The sequence below is a fragment of the Lissotriton helveticus genome, chromosome 9, assembly GCF_964261635.1.
Source record: "Lissotriton helveticus chromosome 9, aLisHel1.1, whole genome shotgun sequence".
NCBI lineage: Eukaryota > Metazoa > Chordata > Amphibia > Caudata > Salamandridae > Lissotriton > Lissotriton helveticus.
The window spans coordinates 116,809,827-116,831,708 of NC_136070.1; positions in this window are offsets into that span (position 1 = coordinate 116,809,827).

The window sequence follows — 21,882 nt, forward strand, 5'->3', positions numbered from 1 at the left end:
CCGAGAGTACGCCTTAAGTAATGCAGAAATTATTGCTTTGTGGTTAAAACGTTGCATTAGATGTGAACATGCCATATTAAACTTGCACGTGTAGGTTGCCTATTAAAGAAAATGCGTGATGCTCTAACATGAGTAGACTAATGATGTGCAAATGATGAAATGTAATGTTAGGATTGATTAATGAAATGCTTATGTTGTAGTTTTAGAAATGTGTTTAAATGTGTAAAGGCTGAGACATGAAATTGCCAGCAGAGGCCTAACTGTAGATTTCTTAGTATAACCAGAAATGCAGGCTTGAATGTTTCCTTGGGAAAAGGTTCCTTTTCACAGTTGAATTCGAAATGTAACTTAGAGCGTGTGTAAGATTGTTTCTCATGCATTTCTTTTGCAGGTGCAAGGTCATGTAGCTCATTAGGTAGAATAATCCATTGTTTTAGAGTTAGATTGGTAGGAGTGAGAACGGAGGGAATCTACTGGAATGCACAACTGCAACATTTGGCGGAGAAGGTACCTGGGATCCAAAGACACAGCAACGGTTTTTGAAAGAAGATGGACCTGTACTGGAAAAATACGAGAGGCCGCACCTGCCCAGAGGGGGTGTGACCAAGGCGTGTCTACTGTTTTGGGATTTTGTATTAGGGAAAGTGCCCCGAGGGAGGAGAGTCAGTCGCAGTTGAGTCAGTCGTAGTAGCAGTTGGAGTAGGAGATAGGCTGGGTCCTGTCTAAGGTGGTCCAATTGGAGATGCAGTTAGACAGGGGTCTCAGTGGGAACTAGGCAGGAGAAAGGAAGGAGCATCTTAGAACGTGCTCGGTAGCTTTGGCTACTTACCAGGAAAAAGTGAATGAGCTTTTTAGGGAGACTTCACAGCTGACACATTTTTCTCTTGCCTGGGAGGTATGTTATTTAGGGATATCACCTTAGAGTTAGTGTAGGGACAGACTAACCTTTTCTTTCCCATTGGAGCAGATGCAGTCAAGACTTCAAGTGGGAACAATCATTGTATGCCTAATGCTTCTTGAACTTACATTGCTTTTTATTTTGAGTCGCCTGTGTAGAACCGGCTTTTTGGAGACCCCCACACTAGGGAAGTTGAAGCCAGTGGTGCAGGGAAACGCCTTGAATCTACGGGTCCTTCTTGCATCAATCATACATTACCAAAGAGACCAGGACAACCAGCCGTGGAGGGAAGCAAGTAATTTATTAGCTTGAGCTAAGGACAGAGGTCCCAGAATGGTACAAAGACAATTCTACAGCGACTGCTGCTTTACTCCACAGCATTACACATATTTATAGCACTAGCCACGCCCATTTACACAATACAAGTTCTGCTTTATTCTTTAAGTTCCTCTTTTGACATGTTCTCCGTCAGCCTCGCATGGTGTGATTGTGCCGGGGGACATCTGTCCCTGTATACACAATGTCCTCAGCCTCGTGCTATCTTGCCCAACCAGCGTGATCAAGTGGCATGGCCTCTTGCTACATTGCTTCATTCGGCGTGATCATGTGGCACGGCCTTGTGCTACCTTGCTTCATCCGGCGTGATCATGAGGCATCGCTTCATGCTTCTCCTTTCTCGTTGTGGTCAAGGGGCAGTTGGTTCGTGACTGGCCGGATTTACCAACAATGGTCAGGACCTGGCTAAGTCTTTTGACACCATTGGGGGGTGAAGCACACAGGCAGTTTCTGGGAATCGGTTTGAACACAAGGAACAAGGGTTTGTGTAAGATTCAACGGGTACGTGGAAGACGGGCCTTTATCAAGTTGCCGAGAGCATGGCAACACAAAATGGCGTCTCGAGGGTTTTTCGTTTACGGTTCAACAGACGCTCCTTTTGCCATGCCAAGGCAACAATCAGTCGTTTCCTAGATCAATGTCCATTAATTCCTGGACCTCTTTCTCTACCATCATTATGGCCTTGTGATGGCTTGACTTCATTTGCTTGGGTGCCAAAGAGGTGACACAGAGCCCACACAATGAGGGCATCCATTGAACACAAAGACAGCAAGAGAACAGTCCAGCTGCAACGATGGCAATGAAGATTACTATTTTCCATCCCCATTGAGATACCAGGCTCCAAAATTAGCCTGCCAGGGACCATGAACCTTCATTCTGATGGATGTCGGAAGCAATCTTGTGCAGCTTCTGGATTGCTTGGTAGACTGTTGATGCGTTGTCAGGGATGAAGATGCAGCAACTTGTTTTGATCAAGGTGCAGCAGACCCCTCCACGGTCTGCCATTCGATTCTGCAAAGTCATGAGGCGGTCTGCTTGAAGTTCTACCGTGATGTTGCTGAGGGCACCGGCAGTTGCATTTATGGTGGCCTCTACCACTCTCGTGAGGTGTCGCAGATTGCGGCTGTGGATCATAGGGCCCCAAGAGGGGATTAACCCTTTAGCAAAGTCCCCAAACTCTTGGCCAGCTGTGTCGTCTACGTCAACCACACCTCTCTTCTGGATGTGGTGTGTTGCATCAGCTGTGTAGGTGGGAGGGAGTAGCCATGCAATGCAACAGGTGCCGGCCCAGGATTTTGGCAGCCTGGTGTAGGCCTTGTTCCCACACAAAATACGTGTTCAGCGAGGACACCAGAGCTGGGGAAGTTGAACCATTCAGCTGAAGTGTGTAGGTGCAGTCACTTCACCCTACCCACACTGTTCCATTGTCCTTGACACAGTACTTTCCGGGTTGTGGGTAGACAGGGTGGCAGTCTTTTCTTTCCCCCACCATTGTATATGTTTGATAGGAAAAAGGACCCATGATGGTTTTCATACTAATTTTTCTCTGCTGAGTCTTTGTCCATGCCTGGCCATTCTGCAGCCATGATGTGGCGAAATGCTTGTCTGCTGCTGATCTTCCCCACAGAACTCGTGATTGTGTCATCTGAATAGAATGCATCAAAGAACACAGTGTACCAGCTGTAGGCAGAGCCAGTTCGAGAGAATGGAGCAGGAATCAGGGCCATTCCGGTGCTTGCAGTATGTGGCAGCAGACCACATACCCAACAGTTTGTTTTGTTCATCACAAGCTGGTGCTGGTGTAGCATCTGGATGAAGGTGTTGTTGAAGAACCCTGTCCTTCCGTTTGTCTCATGGGTGGGTGGTGGCACATGCTGGTGAGGTGTCTCTGTGGAGGTAGGAGACTCAGGTGCTTTAGCATGTATCACCCACCCGATGCAGGCCAATACCAGCGATATAGTTAGTAGTACCATTAGACAGAGGGGGTACGGGCCACATATTGAAGCGGCGCAATTGCGTTCACATGGCATGAAGGCTGGACACACGCCCCCAGCGTTTCTCACGCCCCCAGTGTGTCACGCCCCCAGCGTGCCCCTTGATGCTGCGCAGCAACGTAATTGGCGCTTGAATGTACGACTCACATGGCATGAAGGGCGGACACACGCCCCCAGCATTTGTCACGCCCCCAGCACAAGCCCACAGCCCACAATGTGATGGCCATACCACACGCCCCCAGCGTTAGTCACGCCCCAGCCCACGCCCACCGCACAACCCAGACATGCCCGCCAGGGACTACTTTGCACGGTTCTTTTACCTTTTAAATGTATAGAGGAGTTGGCCTAACGGCTAAGGCGCTCGACCTCCGACCTGGGGATCTGTGTTCGAGTCTTGGTAACGACGCCAAACATCCTGTGATTCTGGGCAAATCACTTAATCTCCCCGTGCCCAACAAAAATGAATGTGTGTCCTTATGTAACGTAACTGGTGCTATGTAAAGCGCTCTGATACCTGATTCAGTTCGGGTCAAGTTCGCGCTATATAAAACTCTGCAAAAAAAATATATATATATTGTCTTTATGCATTTTCGTTTTCTTGCTTCTTTGGTTTTTACTTCTTCTGTATTCATTTTCTTTGTCACCGTCTGCTTCACTTGGTCCTCTAGGGTGCTGCCTGTGATTGGTGGTTGCTTCACCAGTCAGTGATTCTGGTGGCCCTATTAGCCCGACCCAGTCCGCTGTACCGGCTCCGGACGAAAAAACAAAACAAAATGCCGGTGTATCACAACCCTGCAGCTATTTTTGGTCCAAGTCAAGCAGAGGGTAGAGACTTTTGTCTCTTCAGTCCTTATTTCTGGGTCGGAGGTTGTACCGTGTGGACCTGGGCATTGTCTGATGGGGAAACAAAGTCTCTGTCTGTGGGGTGCCTCGTAACCTTAGATGCGGAGGAATGGCAGATTGCAGGATGTCGACATCCTCTCTTTCGGATGAAGCCCAGGCAATGTTGGCGTCAATGAAAGGTACAAAGCGGGGAACTTTTTCGCACTCGTCGTCTCCCAGGCCCTCCTTGACCCACTGCTCGTATTGTAGTGGTAGAGGCACTTTCTTACAGTGCACGCCGTGGACCCAGTTTTTTCTTCCTGCCACCTTCACTGCAGACCTCGTTGCTATTAACACTTGCTGGGGCGGTTTCCACCTCGGCTCCAAGTTCTTAGTTCTTTGAAAGTTGCGGACACATACCCAGTTACCCGGTAGGATGGTGTGACCAGGTCCCTCGGGTCTGGGTGGTAGGATATCTTGCATCTGACAATGAATGAGAAGTAAATTAGTGGTCAATTCATGCAAGTAATCAATCAACATCGGGTATTCAATGTCAGAGTATTGTTTTGGGCGTGGCACTCCCCAAACGTTTGCTGGCCGACAAAACACTATTTCGTACGGAGATAGTCCTGTACGAGAATGTGCCGTGTCTCTGGTTGATAGGAGAGCGAGGGGCAGGGCATCGGGCCAGGGTAGTCCGGTGTCAGCCTGTATTTTTGCCATTTTTAATTTTAAAGTACCATTGTGGCGTTCAACTAAACCTGCTGACTGGGGGTGATTGGCGGCGTGGAACTTTTGTCTGATCCCCATCCCTACACAGACTTTTTTCATTACCTCCCCTGTGAAGTGACTTCCGTTGTCGCTCCAGATAATTCTGGGCATTCCAAATCTTGGAAAGAACTCCTTCAACAGTATCTTTGCGGTACTTATGGCAGTGTTATCTTTCAGGGTGTAGGCCTCAATCCACTTGCTAAAGGGAAACACACACAACCACCAGGACATATCGGAGACTATTGCACCTCTCCATCTGTATATAGTCTACCTGGAGTACTTCGAAAGGATGAGATGGAGGTGCAAAATTTCCTGCGGGTGTTGGTGTGCCTTTTCCTGGGTTGTGCATCATGCAATTTCTGACTAATCTTTCAGCGTATTTTGGGATGTGTTTGTTTTGCCATACTGGAGCTAGTAATTTGCAGATACCTTTTGCGCTAATGTGGGCCGGGCCATGGGCCATAGTAGCTACTGGTAAAACATAGGCTACTGGTAATAACCATCGCTTTTGTTCAGATAGGTCCGTCCAACAGCCGTCCTCATTCAACAGGCCTGTTTGTTCTTCCCAGTGGGCTTTTTCCTCTCTGGTAGCCTCTGCCTGTATCTCTTTCACATTTTCAATGGTGTCCTCATGCATTCCCTTCTCTGGCACCCAGTTTGAGGGGTCTGCTACATACATGCGGGTTGAGACATCTTTGGCTCTCTCTTTCGCAGTCTGGTCGGAGAATGCATTACCCCTTCCTATGTCATCGGTCACTTTATTGTGGGCACTACATTTGATCACTGCTACCTTTGAAGGGAGAGTCAATGCTTCTAACAATCTGGTGACCAGATGACCATGCTGTATTTTAGTACCGTGGGAAGTGAAAAATCCCCTTTCCGCCCAAAGGCGCCCAAAGTTATGGGCCACGCCAAAAGCGTACTGGCTGTCAGTGTAGATGTTGACGGGCATTTCTGTGCTAAGTTCAAACGCCCTTATTAGTGCCACCAACTCAGCGGCTTGTGCTGATTGGTATGGTAAGGTATTCTCTCACTCTCCACTACTGTCTGTTAAGTGGTGATAGCGTAGGCGGCAGTCGTGCTAAGATCAGGGAGTTTAAAACAAGAACCATCCACATAGAGCGTACCATCAGGGTCAATGAGGGGTAGGTCAGTTAAATCCACACGACCTTTTGTTTCTTCCTCCGTCCGGAGGACGCAATCATGTGGATCTGAATTAGTGTCACTATCAAAAAAAGGTATCAATGTGGCTGGATTCAGTGTGATTCAGAGGCGGATGGTGATATGGCTGGCTAAGACAGTTAGTTCATAACCGGACAAACGTGCACTAGTGAGATGTTGGGTTTTTGTTCTGTTTAACAAAGTGTCAACTGCGTGAGGAACCATGACTGCAAGTGCGGTATCTAAGACCAGGCCAGCAGATTGGCGAATGGATACGGCAGCTGCAGCTGCTGCTCTCAAGCAATTGGGAAGTGTGCGGGCCACGGGATCGAGTACTGCAGAAAAATATGGACAGGGGCGTTGTTTGTCACCAAAATACTGTGTTACTACTGACAATGCGCACCGTTGTGCTTGTGTACAAAAAGAGTGAAGGGTTTTTGATAACTAGGGTTGCCTAAGACTGGGGCTGAACACAAGACTGTTTTCAGATCTTCAAATGCATGCTGGCTCTCGTCTGTCCAAGGGAGTGGGTGTGGAACGTCTTTAAGTGTAAGGCTCAATAAAGGTTTAATGAGTAAAGAAAAATTGGGTATCCACTGGCGGCAGTAGGAGGTGATACCAATAAAGGCACGTACCTCTTTCTGCGTTTTTGGTGTGGGCATTTTGCTGATTGTTTGTATTCGTTCGGGGGTGAGGCAGCATCCCTCCTTCGACAAGAGATGACCTAAGTAGGTCACCTCATGTCGACAATATTGTAGTTTTGAGAGGGAAACCTTGTTTTGAAGCTTGTTTCCTTTCCAGTAAAGAATTGGCTTGGTAGTTTGGTCTGCCCTGTTCCCATGATGCACTGGGCCAGGGTCAGACTAATTTGCATGTAGCCAGGTTCTGAGCTGGGATGGTGCAGTGAGCTAAAAAACGGTGATGGATCAAGCCCTGATCTTTTGACATGGGTAGGAGTGTTCTGTTTAATTCAGATACTCTGTCCATCACCACCCCCTTTTATGAATTGTTTTGAACTGTGCCAGGTGTAGGAGCAACTTCATTGTAGCTTCTTTACATAATGCCTCTGTGTCTGCCGCTATCAGCAAATCATCAACATACTGAATTAATGCGGTGCCTTGGGGTAGGGTCAGGGAATCAAGTTGGCCCTTGAGGGCCCGACTGTAAATTGAGGGGCTCTCTGTATATCCTTGTGGAGCTCTGCAGAACCGAAAACTTTGTCCTGCCAATGAGAATCCAAAAAGATCTGTACTCTGTTCATTGACTGGTATGCTAAAAAAGTCTATAACAGAGAAGAAACATGCAGACAGGGGAACCATAGTAAGTAGGGTGGTGATATCTGGGACCACAGAGAACTGGGGAACTACTATTTTGTTTATCTCTCGTAAGTCGATGACGAAGCGATAAACAGGGGGCTTGGAAAGGTCGGAGCATTTCAGGACAGGCATCGGGAGAACAGTATATGGTCGCATTCAATCTTTTTAGTAGATCTAAACCCAACAAGTTTTCACCACATGTAGAAGTCAAGACTAAAGGGGAGTCAACTGTGTAGGGTCCTATCGTTAGTTCCAGTGGCTGTGAAATGGGGCTGAATACTGGGGTACCAGAGATTCCCACAGAAATGTTATTTGTGCCAGACAAGGGGGCCCCAGGGACTTTAGACCTAGAAATAGAACTTTTTGTTGCACCAGTGTCGACCAAAAATTTCTCCGTGGAGTCCAATGCTGTAACATGGACATACGATCCCTTCTGGTCAACAGGAATAGACACGGGTCCCTTCTCTTGCCTTTGGCAATCCTAGCGGGACAGAAATCCTGTTCCCTCTTCAGGCTCCGTATCAGTATAGTAATTATGGCTTCCATTGTTAGCGGTATCAAATCTATTCTCTCGCATAAGTGTTCGCCTGTCTTGCATCTGTGGCCTAGATCCGTCTCGCCTTTGTCCTCTCTGGGGACGTTGGCCTGTGAAACGGTCTGTAGAGGCAGAGTTATTTCGGGCCAACGAGGGACATTCATCGCGCCAATGACCCTCCTGGCGACAATAAGCACACTGGTTAGGTCCCAGTGGCGGGCGAGGAGTCACATTGGCAGGTCTCTGAACTATTTGCGGAAACTTGGGGTTATCTCTGTTTTGGGTCGGGGTCGGGTATGCTCGTTGCAGCAGAACCTTCGTTTTTAAGTCTTTAGTCTTTTAGTCTGTTCTGTCTCGCTCTTCATTTTCCCTATTATCATAGTACTGACTCATTGTCAAAATGCCGGACGGGGTGGAGATGGGCAATGCACTTTCTGACATTTTTAGTTTAGTCCCTAGTTCCGGTAACAGATTGGACACAAATTTATCCTCAAACAGTCACTGTCCCCCTCCGAAGTCATGTCCTGTCCACTATAGTCTGTGAAGGTGCTCTCAAATCGTGTGAAAAAGTCGGATACACTTTCGTCTTTCTTTTGTTTGCAAGCTGCTAATCGGTCCCAATTAATACGGTGTAGTGTCAGTATCTTCTTCATGGCAGTAAGTATCTGGACTCGAAGGGCTAGATTCATGGGGTCAGGCTTCCCCCCCACCAGTTCGAGCTCTGTCAGCTTCCTCAAGATCTTTCCATGCATGACCAAATTCTGCCTGATCAGTATAGCGTATTTTTGACCATACCTCAGTCGGTACTACTTGTCCTATTAACATGTCTATGTCTGCTAAGGTCATTACGCAAGATTGGAGTGTCTGAGTTAATTCTTTGTAGTAACCTGCAGGATTTTTACACGGGTCAGGCAATTGGCTTTTAAGTTGGAGGACGTCAGACCTTTTCCAAGGGACATGAACCCACATTTGTCTAAAACCTGCCGGTATTTCAGGTTGGCCATCCGTGCCAACAAAATGGTCCCTCCAAACGGGATGTACCTCCCTCATGGGAAAACCTTTATTTAGCACAACACCAGACAAGGAGTCTCTGTAGGCCACTAGTGTGATTAGGTCACATAATAGTGCTGGGCCCTGTATGTCCCCCTTCTTAACCCTCTGACAAGCTTAGACAGACCCAGGGGTGGATCTGACTCTACAAAATCTTCCCACATTTGGATTAGTATGTCGCACATTTCACAAAAGTTATCAATCTGTTGGATGCGTGTCCATTGATCCATCGTCATCCATATATCCTGGGCAGTGTATATAGCGTTATTCTCCATCCACCTATGGGCCTGTTGGCTCATAGCTAGTTGTTTCCCCTACCAGGCTGCGCAAAGTGCGTCTTCTGGGAGTGGGTGGCCTAGGTGGAGTTACATAAGGGATATAAACGCGGACTACTGACCACGCATTCGCTATCATTCCTGCACTAAGGGAAGGTGTCAGATGATTGCCAACAGGGAGAGGGTTAGTCGTGGCAGGAGTTGAAGGGGCAGACACGGAATTGGTGGAAGGTGCGACAGGCAGAAAGGAAGGGTGTACTTGCATGGATACAGTGTCCTGAATAGTCGGGCGTCGGGAACAGATGGCTGGGGATTCGGGCAAACCAGGGCATGGGCAACAACTGGAGCAGTGGCAAGAGGCAATTGTACAGGGTCAATGGCCGGGTATATGGCGGGGGTATAGGTCAGAGGGGTGCTCAACATAGAAGACATAAGAGGGTCATCTTGCTTGTCCTGGGCCTTTTCGGGAACCTTTTTTGTAATATAACATCCATCTATCTGCATTCGGTGCAATCTGTCACGTATTACTATATCTTCTTCTATTTTCTGATTATCATGAGTCTGGGCTTTCTGGATCACATTCATACGCATTATTTTAGCTTCATTCTTTTTGAGTTTGATTTCTTTCTGCTTGGACTCCTTCCGCCAAACCCGAAAGAATCAAACATTGCAGGTCTTGCTTTTCTCTGAAACAATTTTTCTTCTAAATTATCTAGCACAGAAGTTTCAAAACTACCGTATATGGCCCATTGTAACTCGGCATTACCTTTCGTGTACTTATGCCAAAGTGAGCAAAACATAATCGGGCCTACACCATGTTTAGCATAAATTTCATGATTAGGGGTCCCCAAAGGGGGAATCGGACAAGATTCCTCCAATGCGGAGTCCTGCGAACAATAACAACAACACAATTTCCGGAACTTACTAAACCCAGGCATCTCTAGACGTGTATCCTGGTTTCAAACGTCAAAGGGCGAAATCTAATTGTTACAGCTAGAACTGTACTTACCCTTCGGCTTCGGTTTTTGCAAATGTCGAATCAAAATACCAAAAACTAAGATACCAAATCACCAAAGAAGTGGGCCACTCCCACTCTTACCTGACCATCAATCTTCCGTCGCACGGCAGGTGTCACAAGGATCTCGATCTCCAGAGACTAGGAACCAGAAGTGGGGTGTCAGTCGGGTAGCCCACTGGAGGGAGTAGTCATGCAATCGGAGACCTTGGGACCACAATGACAATTTTCAGCCAGTGCAGTAGTGCGCCCCCTTAGCGTTCGATTACGGACTCCTCACGACCACCAGGCTCGATGACGCACAGTGGCGCAGGGAAACGCCTTGAATCTACGGGTCCTTCTTGCATCAATCATACATTACCAAAGAGACCAGGACAACCAGCCGTGGAGGGAAGCAAGTAATTTATTAGCTCGAGCTAAGGACATAGCGCTAGCCACGCCCATTTACACAATACAAGTTCTGCTTTATTCTTTAAGTTCCTCTTTTGACATGTTCTCCGTCAGCCTCGCAAGGTGTGATCGTGCTGGGGGACATCTGTCCCTGTATACACAATGTCCTCAGCCTCGTGCTATCTCCAACCAGCGTGATCAAGTGGCATGGCCTCTTGCTACATTGCTTCATTCGGTGTGATCATGTGGCACGGCCTTGTGCTACCTTGCTTCATCCAGTGTGATCATGAGGCATCGCTTCATGCTTCTCCTTAATCGTTGTGGTCACGGGGCAGTTGGTTCGTGACTGGCCGGATTTACCAACAATGGTCAGGACGTGGCTAAGTCTTTTGACACCATTGGGGGGCAAGGCACACAGGCAGTTTCTGGGAATCGATTTGAACGCAAGGAACAAGGGTTTGTGTAAGATTCAACAGGTACGTGGAAGACAGGCCTTCATCAAGTTGCCGAGAGCATGGCAACACAAAATGGCGTCTCGAGGGTTTTTCGTTTACGGTTCAACATCTGAGACTCCTACCTAGTATTATGTTTGTATTAATGCCAGTTTATTTCTTGAACCTCTTGCTGAGGTGGTTGTATGTTCAGTTATTTTTGGCTTTGTAATAAATGTTAAACTTTACTACGTAGTTAGTGGGCCTTTGGATTGGGATGTATTTGGTCTTTGGGAAATTGTCATAGGTATGAAAATAGAGAACTTCCCTTTACATTACTTTGTAGACTGAAGAGATTCAGTCGGCCAGGGATTATAAGGATGGGTAAGGAAAAATCTGTATGAGAATCCCAGCGTCGGAGCCCCTCTCAAAGCTGGTGGTATTTAAATCAGCATCCATTGGTAAATCAGTCTCTCAAAATTGCTGCTATTTAAACCAGCATCCCTAAATGAGTGGAACAAGACACGTGCTCAAATACCAGAAAAACCTTAGAGTTTTGTTTTTGTACTTGGCTAGCATAAGGCAGGGGACACACACAACAGATCATAGCATACCGTAACATAACAAACATAACATATGGAGTGGGACTGACACACAAACATCGAGGTGCACTTGATTGTCATGCCACATGCCCCCTTAAGTCCCGTCTGGTGGGTCCTTTGGCCAGCATCAGCTCGTTGTTTTTAGCTGTGATTATGATAGAGCGCCATGTTATTTTGAAAATTGTAGGGGTGCACCATAATCCCAAGTAGTCAGCACCCGCATATTTAGAGGACCATGTTAATGTGTGATTTTAAAATGTAGTACTAGGCCGGGGATCAGTGTAATATGTAGTTGTGTGCTTATATTGTTTGAAGAAATAATGTAGTGCTAACCGAGAGTACGCCTTAAGTAATGCAGAAATTATTGCTTTGTGTTTAAAACGTTGCATTAGATTTGAACGTGCCATATTAAAGTTGCACGTGTAGGTTGCCTATTAAAGAAAATGCGTGATGCTCTAACATGAGTAGACTAATGATGTGCAAATTATGAAATGTAATGTTAGGATTGATTAATGAAATGCTTATGTTGTAATTTTAGAAATGTGTTTAAATGTGTAAAGGCCGAGACATGAAATTGCCAGCAGAGGCCTAACTGTAGATTTCTTAGCATAACCAGAAATGCAGGCTTGAATGTTTCCTTGGGAAAAGGTTCCTTTTCACAGTTGAATTCGAAATGTAACTTAGAGCGTGTGTAAGATTGTTTCTCATGCATTTATTTTGCAGGTGCAAGGCCATTTAGCTCGTTGGGTAGAATAATCCATTGTTTTAGGAGTTAGGTTGGCAGGAGTAAGAACGGAGGGAATCTACTGGACTGCACAACTGCAACATTAGGCGGAGAAGGTGCCTGGGATCCAAAGACACAGCAACGGTTTTCGGAAGAAGATGGATCTGTGCTGGAAAAATACGAGAGGCCGCACCTGCCCAGAGGGGGTGTGACCAAGGCGTGTCTACTGTTTTGGGATTTTGTATTAGGGAAAGTGCCCCGAGGGAGGAGAGTCAGTCGCAGTTGAGTCAGTCGTAGTAGTAGTTGGAGTAGGAGGTAGTCTGGGTCCTGTCTAAGGTGGTCCAATTGGAGATGCAGTTAGACAGGGGTCTCAGTGGGAACTAGGCAGGAGAAAGGAAGGAGCATCTTAGAACGTGCTCGGTAGCTTTGGCTACTTACCTGGAAAAAGTGAATGAGCTTCTTAGGGAGCCTTCACAGCTGACACATTTTTCTCTTGCCTGGGAGGTATGTTATGTAGGGATGTCACCTTAGAGTTAGTGTAGGGACAGACTAACCTTTTCTTTCCCATTGGAGCAGATGTAGTCAAGACTTCAAGTGGGAACAATCATTGTATGCATAATGCTTCTTGAACTTACATTGCTTTTATTTTGAGTCGTCTGGGACTCCTACCTTGTATTAATGCCAGTTTATTTCTTGAACCTCTTGTTGAGGTGGTTGTATGTTCAGTTATTTTCGGCTTTGTATAAAATGTTAAACTTTACTACGTAGTCAGTGGGCTTTTGGATTGGGATGTATTTGGTCTTTGGGAAATTGTCATAGGTATGAAAATAGAGAACTTCCCTTTACACTTCTTTGCAGACTGAAGAGATTCAGTCGGCCCGGGATTAAAAGGATGGGTAAGGAAAAATCTGTATGAGAATCCCAGTGGCGGAGCCCCTCTCAAAGCTGGTGGTATTTAAATCAGCATCCCTTGGTAAATCAGTCTCTCAAATCTGATGCTATTTAAACCAGCTTCCCTAAATGAGTGGAACAAGACACGTGCTCAAATACCAGAAAAACGTTCGGGTTTTTTTTGTACTTGGCTAGCATAAGGCAGGGGACACACACAACAGATCATAGCATAGCGTAACATAAAAAAATAACATATGGAGTGGGACTGACACACAAACATCGAGGTGCAATTGATGGTCATGCAACATGCCCCCTTAAGTCCCTTCTGGTGGGTCCTTTGGCCATCATCAGCTCGTTGTTTTTAGCTGTGATTACAAGGGGTCAGAAGTCCCTCTGGAAACACCTACCACAGAACAGCTGATCCCCTCTATCTTCGTACCCTGAAGGTAATTGCTCGTGAATTTCCCACCAGTAGCTCTCGGCCTATCAGCCTGGCTGCCAACCAAACAGGACGAATGGAAAAAGAGACAGGGAGGAAGCGGAAGTTCCCTGCCGCGCGCCCCTGAAGCTTCTTAAAGTTATAACATTTTATAGACTCAGACTTGGGTATGTTTTTTCACTGTTCGTCAACTATTAAAACCACGTGGGGTTCCTGTTGCACAATAAAAAGGTTACTGAGGAGTTTGGCTTGGAGGTGAATGTGTGTTCTACTCACGTAAAGGAGATGTGTGTTTTAATACCGTGTTCCTAAGCCCTGCCAGAGGCTCAGTATTCTGCACCAGAGGAGGCTAAATGCCTCATAAAGGTGTTTTCCACATATAATCAAATAAAAAGGATCCTGCGGATTGGCGAGACGTGTAAAAACAAGCATTTGCAATGCAATAGGTCTCGCATTATGAAAGTTTGAGCTATTGGTTTTGTAAATGACACATTTTTTATTTATGTGTTTGTTTTGAAAATAGCTAAATTAATAGCTTTCTCATTTGCAATGCCAATAGTTTTAACTTTTGCAAATGTGACACCTATAGCATTTGTAATGCAATATATGTTGTATTTACGTGACTTTTTAAAATAATTAATACTTAAATTAAAGTTATTGTAATTTATAATGGCAATAGCTTAAACTTTTGTAAATAACTTTTGTGAAGATTATGTTCAGTGTATTTTATTGTGACGAAAATCCAAGAACAAAAGTGAAATATTAACATCTTCTTGTGACATTTGTAATAAAGCTTGAAATATTGAGAGAACACATTTGAACCAGTTGTTGTTGAATGGTTGCACAGATTGATGCTGTGGTGGCGGTGAGTGATGTTGTGGTGGCGACGAGTGAAACTGTGGCATTCAGTGATGTTGTGGTGCGCCTGAGTGATGCTGTGGTGGTGCCATAGATAGAGTGAGGGCGATAGATAGATAGAGTGATGGTGATAGATAGATAGAGGGAGGGCGATAGATAGAGTGATGGTGATAGATAGATAGAGGGAGGGCGATAGATAGAGTGATGGTGATAGATAGAGGGAGGGCGATAGATAGATAGAGTGAGGGCGATAGATAGAGTGAGGGCGATAGATAGATAGAGTTAGTGCGATAGATAGATAGAGTGAGGGCGATAGATAGATAGAGTGAGGGCGATAGATAGATAGAGTGAGGGCGATAGATAGATAGAGTGAGGGCGATAGATAGATAGAGTGAGGGCGATAGATAGATAGAGTGAGGGCGATTGATAGATAGAGTGAGGGCGATAGATAGATAGAGTGAGGGCGATAGATAGATAGAGTGAGGGCGATAGATAGAGTGAGGGCGATAGATAGATAGATAGATAGATAGGTAGATAGATAGATAGATAGATAGATAGTATGCTTATTTGAAGATGTTTATCTCCTCCCCAGCAACACCACCGAACTTCAGTGGTGCTGTGCAACATGAATAAAGAAACATTGCAGCCATTTTGTCCACATTAAAAGAACATGAAGGGAAATTTTAAAGCTTGGAAGTGTAAACGGGAGACAGAGATGTTTTTTGGTTGTTAATAAGTATTAATGGGGCAAATAGCACCTCATATGCAGGTGGGGGTCAAATGGGCAGAGAGTGTTGCGGAGCCATCGTACCTCTTCTACCAGTGGTACCTGCACCCTTGGAAATGTGGGGCAAAGACTTGGGGTGGGAAAGGCCTAAGAGTATGGGTTAAATACAGCAGTAATCTTGTTTGAGTGGATTTGTGTGGGGCCCGGTGCCACTGCACCAGGTGCATAGAAGGTGCATAGAAGGAAGACTACGCTCTGAACCAAACCTGCTCAGGTTTCGGAAACATCTTAAAACTTATCTATTTCCAGAATAATTCCAGATCTGTTCTGCTCCACACAGGTAGCTTGTTCTGATTCTCTATAAGCGCTGGGATGCCTCTGGGTAACCGTGCGCGGTACAAAATTCGTTAATAATAATAATTAGTAAGTGTTGTTTCATAGGCTACAGGGGGAGAGGTGGGTTCAGGGTTGTTGCCTTGCAAAGGAGGTGATAGATGGAGGTGTTACAACAGGACAGGCACGAAGCACATTATGTAGTAAGCCACGGAGCCTGGTGCAAAGTGCATGATAGTGTGCAGCGGGGTAGGCAGCGTGTGATGGCCTGTAGTGCTACATGGAGATAGGCTCCTTGGCTAATGTAAGAAATCTGAAATGAAGCAGTAATAGGCGTTCAATAGCTCCCAGAACCGTCAAAGTCCTGGTGCAACTGCCTCTCCTGCATGAAGTGTGTGTGTCTGTGTGTGTGTGTGTGTGTGTGCGCGCGTGAATGCATGCGTGCGTGAATGCGTGTCTGTGTGTGTGTGTGTGTGTGTGTGCGCGCGCAAAGGAGATGGATGGGAGAGGGAGTGGTGTGTTAAAGGGCCCTAGAAGAGTGATGGTGTGTTGTTTCAGAAGGACATGTTCCCATTATTTGTAGGTCACAACGCAGGGCCCATCAAATGTATTACAAAGTGCCTGCTTCATTCAAAGCTGTTGACTGCAGGTTGTCTGACATTCAACCTAGCTTCCTGTTTGTCTGGGTCTCCAGCTTTATATGTTTTTCCGGAAACACAATGTGTTAGGATGACTTTCAAATATCTTTTTTCCTGGGTAGGCTAATTTGGCTCTGTCCTGTGAAGAGGAGAGTAGGCGGGACTTACAGAAGCTTCTCTTGAATGATGTAGGATGGAGTATATTCCTACGGAGCTGGTCTTAATGTAACTGCTGTTCACTCACCGGGAGACATGGTCAGACATTGCGGGGAGCTTTGGCACAGGGTCAGCTTGCATAAGTAACTTGATATGTACAAGTGCAGACATATGAGAAGATAGACCGATATAGGGGGCTTGGATCAGATGGTGAGACGGTGAGAAGCTTTTTTGAGAACAGTGTAACGGTTCTGGGCTGCATGGATGATAATCTTACTTCACATGAACTGATGAAGTGAGAAAGTTGATGCGCACGAGGAGTGAAATGTGGTGCTCCCGAACAGAGCGTGAGAAGCTTTGAGCACAGGAGCATTCACAGCGAGGAGTATGGAGCACTTGATAGACAGTGTGAGGAGTGTAGGGTACATGACAGACCGACAGTGGGGGGGAGCTTCTGCACACGAACAAATTGAAGTTTTTCGGGAGCATGAACAACAGCTAGAGGCACTTAGAACACTTGACCTGATGAAGCAGAAAGATTGATGCGCATGGACAAAAAACACGAGGTCCATGTTACTTAGTCTCAGTCTCAGACATATACATTTAGAGGTGTGTGCACATGGGCAGGCAGTGTGCTTGCTTGGGGCACCTTGAAAGACACTGCGAGGAGCTAATTGCATAAGACAAGAAGTTATGAATTGCTGTGGGTACATGATAGGCCACGGTGAGGTGATTGAGCAAAATGATAGAGAATGTGAGGAGTTTGTAGTGCCACGATAAAGGAATTGGCCTCTAACTCACTGCAGCTAGCACTTTTCACAAGTAGTCCCAGGTGACTTTTCTACACGAGTGTAATCTCACGTAAATCATTATTGTGTTTAGTGTGTCTCTTAGATTTCGGGTGCGGGTGCTTGGCTCTCAAAATGTAACAAGAAGCCAACATTTTAGAAGGGAGCGCCGCGCTAGTAAAAAAAACAAAAAAAACGAAGTGTTCATATTTATCTAGAGCGCCTTGATTCAGATTTGTTGGAGCTCTATAAATCGATTTATACTGCACCCATAAGCAGATTACTATATGACAGGAGGCTGTTTAACAGAAACGCCGCCCTTTGGCGAGGCTGCAGAATGCCAAGAGGCCCGGTGAATGTGCGTGATGGTGCAAATGGGGCATTTCCTTGATGGCAAAAGAAGTGTATTATAATTTACTTGACGTACCTGCAGGGGGCTCAAGGCAGCTGCGCGAGGGTATTCTGGGGTGCAAAAGGGGCCCTAAGGCCGCGGGGGATGGGGGGCAACGGAGCACAGAACTACAGGACTACTGGGGTGGCAGCGGGGTTCAGGTGAAAGGGGAGCTCACAAGAGGGGCTCGGAAAAGCCCAGAGGCAATAGAGTGGCTCGGTCCCAGAAGAGCTGAGGCTGGAAGGGGTTAATATACCACAATGGCTGCATAAAGGTGAGAGGAAGACGGAGCCTCGGTGGGTCCGTAAAGTGCTGGGAGGGCGCTGGAGCAACAAAGCAGCAGGGCGTGCGGTTTGAGGAGGCCTGAGGCTGGGACATCAGACGCTGGGGCTGCCCATTCATACCTGGGTGAGAGGAGCCACATGGCTGCAGCAAACTCTGATTACCACTGAAACTGTTGGAGAGGAAGTAGAAAGCGGCACACACGAGTTTGGTGGGGGGGTGAATCAGATGTTGAACATGCATTGGCGGGCGCAAAATTAAATTAAAATAAAGGCGGCTGCAAAATGAAATCAAAAGCGGCCGGGAAATTAAATTAAAAGCATGCAGGCGTGTGTGCCTTTCTACGTCATGAGCTGGAGCAGTATGCTCATGAACGGTATGTAGGGAAAGAAGCCAATAATCCACTAATGGGACAGGAAAAGTGAGCATGTTACAAAAGCAAACGTTACGTTACATGAGACAATAGTGACAGTTGTGCAAGTATCAAGAGCAACAAAATACAAGAGGTAGCAAACGATATGCAATAGCATATCTGAGGGAACACGGCCTGGGGGAAGCTGGCTGGGGAGGGGGAGGAGAAATGAAAGGAAGGCTGTGTTTGCGGGGAGAGAGAGGGGAGGTGCTGGTGTGGGAGGGGGGAGGTGCTGGTGTGGGAGGAGTGCTGCTACGGCAAGGCTGTGTTTGCGGGGAGAGAGAGGGGAGGTGCTGGTGTGGGAGGGGGGAGTTGCTGGTGTGGGAGGAGTGCTGCTAGGGGAGGAGAAGCCCTGGCCGTGAATGCTCGTGCATGTTCACGTGAACTGCAAGAAAACGCCGGGCTTAAACCCCTTAGTTTGAAGAGGATTTTGCCGACATGAATTCGATCCTATCCATTCCTGCGGAATGGGACAGGCTCGACCTAACAACACGTGCATTGAAGGGCCTCATCTCGGGCGACTTACCCAGACAGTGGTCATATTGTATTGTACTGGCATTTACATAGCTCTGAATCACTACATAGATAGGTAAGAAGCTTGATCCTCTGAATACCCAGTCCCAGTGTCTTATACCACAATAAACTGTACCTTTACCACGAGGGTACCGCGTCACAGAATTTTATGAGGATTGGAACGTGTGCAATAACAGGAATGGTGCATGTCAGGAATTCACTGCGAGTGATATATATACATATATATATACATTTTAAATTGCAAAATGGCACATGGATGTAGTTGATTCAGAGTTCAAACATTCTTTAAAATGTTTTTACACAACACTGTGTTAACTTCAAAGTCTTCTAAGTAAAGGGAGAGTGAATTGGAGTGCTCAGTCCGTGTTGCAGGTTATCGCATCCCTTTGGCAACCATGAGCCGTAGGTGGCAGCGGGCAGGTGAGCCTTCAATCCGCTGTGGTAACTCCCGAAGTCCGCTTTGTGCCTGAGGTGTAGGGAGATGGCCTCGTGTGCAGGCTTCTTCCATCTAGAAGCTTGCCTTGTGCCAGATAATATCTCTTTGGTTCAGGGAGACCGACCTTAGGTGTCTAGCAGGCCAGTACGGGCTGCATGTATTAGTGTGGTAACCAGCATCCTTCCACAATCCACAATGCGTCTTGAAAGGGCATCTTATATTTTTTTCTAAGCAGAAATGTATTTGAATTTTTTACAAAATAGACATTTCTCAAATAACTTCATCAGGATACAAATTTCTCAAATAATTTGATCAGGGTTCAAAGACCAACAGAAACATCACAACAAATCCTACCACAACTACCCAATACCATCCTCCCCTCCCCAACCCCTTAAGGTCCTGCCTCTATCACACCTCTCACCTCAAAGTATACATTTGCAGAATTTGCCTTTACACATTCTCCATTCCAGGAATACATTTCCAGAATTTGCCACTACCTATTCTCGGTGAAATTACTATTATGTGCATTCCTCTCCAGATACATCCACTGTGTCAGGATCTCCAAAACAAGCCAATAAATGACCCCATGCTCGAGCTCTTTCAATTGACCCACTTCCTTTCCTCACTTCTCTATGTAACCCATCTCTCTCATTAGCACGCCCACCGAATCAGCTCCTCCTTCCATTTGTCAACCCTGGGGGCCCTAGTAGCTTTCCAATGCATAGTACTCTCGTGTTTAACAAACACCAGGGACAAGTCAATACACCTGTAGTATTTTTGTGCGTGGCTGATCTAGGAAATCCCCGCAGTCAACAAATCAAGGGGGCACAATCAATCAATCTCTGCATAACTTCATTAAGACAGGTCCATCAATAGTGGGCAAAACCACACCACATGAAGCATTTCCCCTCCCTGTTCACCGCATCGAGGACATGCCACATCAGTGGCGTCGCATGAAAAATTTGAGATAATTTACCAGTCATATATGCTCTATGTGAATAATAGAAATTATTCAGCTTGAATCTAGCGTTCCTAGATACAGTATATGAACAAGCAAGTATTTATGCCCAATCTGCCTCTGAAAAGGGATGTGTAAAAGTCTCTTCCCATTTCTCTCTATGTCCCACTGGAGGTGTTACAATATCCCAATATCGTTCCGTAATGCTTGATAAAGACACGTCACTGCCCTAAAACGACCCAACATAGTACATAATACCTGGCAAGCAGTAAGGGCATCTTTCTTTGATCAAAAGCTATAGCAAGGCTATCACAGTCCCACCCTTGGACACTTTTCCACAGGCTTTTGCTTTAGCATCATCCTAATCAAATCTAATACTTTATTAGAATTTCTCTCTAAACCATGCAGCCCAAATGGCCCAGCCATTCTCTAGTGGGTTCTGGTGTCTGCCTAACTCTCAACCTGCAAAGCCTTCCTTTTAGGTCTGAGGATATAAAAGCTGTTTTGGTACTAATTAGTTAAAATATACATAGAGTTGGGTTTGTGTCCACCCAGAGGAGTATTTCTTTCTCTCCTCATATTAACTATGGTGTACCACCTTTCAGAGGATATAGAATGCATGCAGAGCAATTTTACAGCTAACTAACCAGTACAGTCGGTCATCAAGCTGTTTGCCACTTTCAAATCTGTATTTCTGTACAGAAAGGAACCAGTTTGCTATTTATTTATTTATTTTAAGAGTTTTATCTGGCGCTGGCTAGACCCGAAGACATCAGAACGCTTTAAATAAGGTTCCACATAGTTGCCAAATTACATCAGTTACAAATTACAAAAAACATACCATTAAAAACATTTAAAGAACATAGAGGGTAAGTAAAATGGAGTGAAGAAGGAAAAGGGTATGGTATAGGCACGACTGAGAGACGAAGGGAAAGTATGCCCCAGGTCCGGCTGGGTAGGTGGCGGCCACTGGGAATCCACAGCCCATCTCCCCTTCATCTATCAGGTAGCTCCACCGGGCATCGCTTTTCCCCCCACCTTTGAAAAGGCCAATAGGGAAAACTTTAATGTGATAGACAGCGTGCGTGCCTGCAAAGCATGCAAAAAGCATTTATGATCTTCTACAATTGCATTTCTTGGCACATTGAAGCTAGATCTATTGCCTTTGCCAATACTTGTCTATTAAGCATTTGAGATCCATGCTTTAGTGTCGGTTCTATTAGCAGTGGTGCCTACCTCGTGTCAACATGGGCACTGCACTTACTTCCTGATTCAGCCTTGGCGAAAAAGCTTATTTTTGAGACATTCTTAGGCGTGCATTATATTTAATATTTCTTCGACTGTTGAACAGCAGTGGCCACCAGCTATTTGGCTTCAAGACAGAAGTATAATACTCACTGCAAACAAACAAAAGGTGATGAGGCTGCTTGCAATTTGTCTAATCACTGGCAAACGCTTGGGGGAGCATTCCAACACATCATTCTTTTGCCCACCATGCCACCTCAGTTGGACCCAGCCATATGCAAATCAGTCTTGATCATGCTCCAATAGGGACAGTGCAGACAAAAACTGCCTGACCAGATCCACCCTGAGCCATAATATAAGCAAACTAAGACCGATTGTCTCCTGTGTGGGGTTTGTCAGTAAGCGGTAGCTTGGTTCCACTGGCACAGTGAGCATGAGACCCATTTCGGGGCATAGCCTTGGCTAATTAGGGTG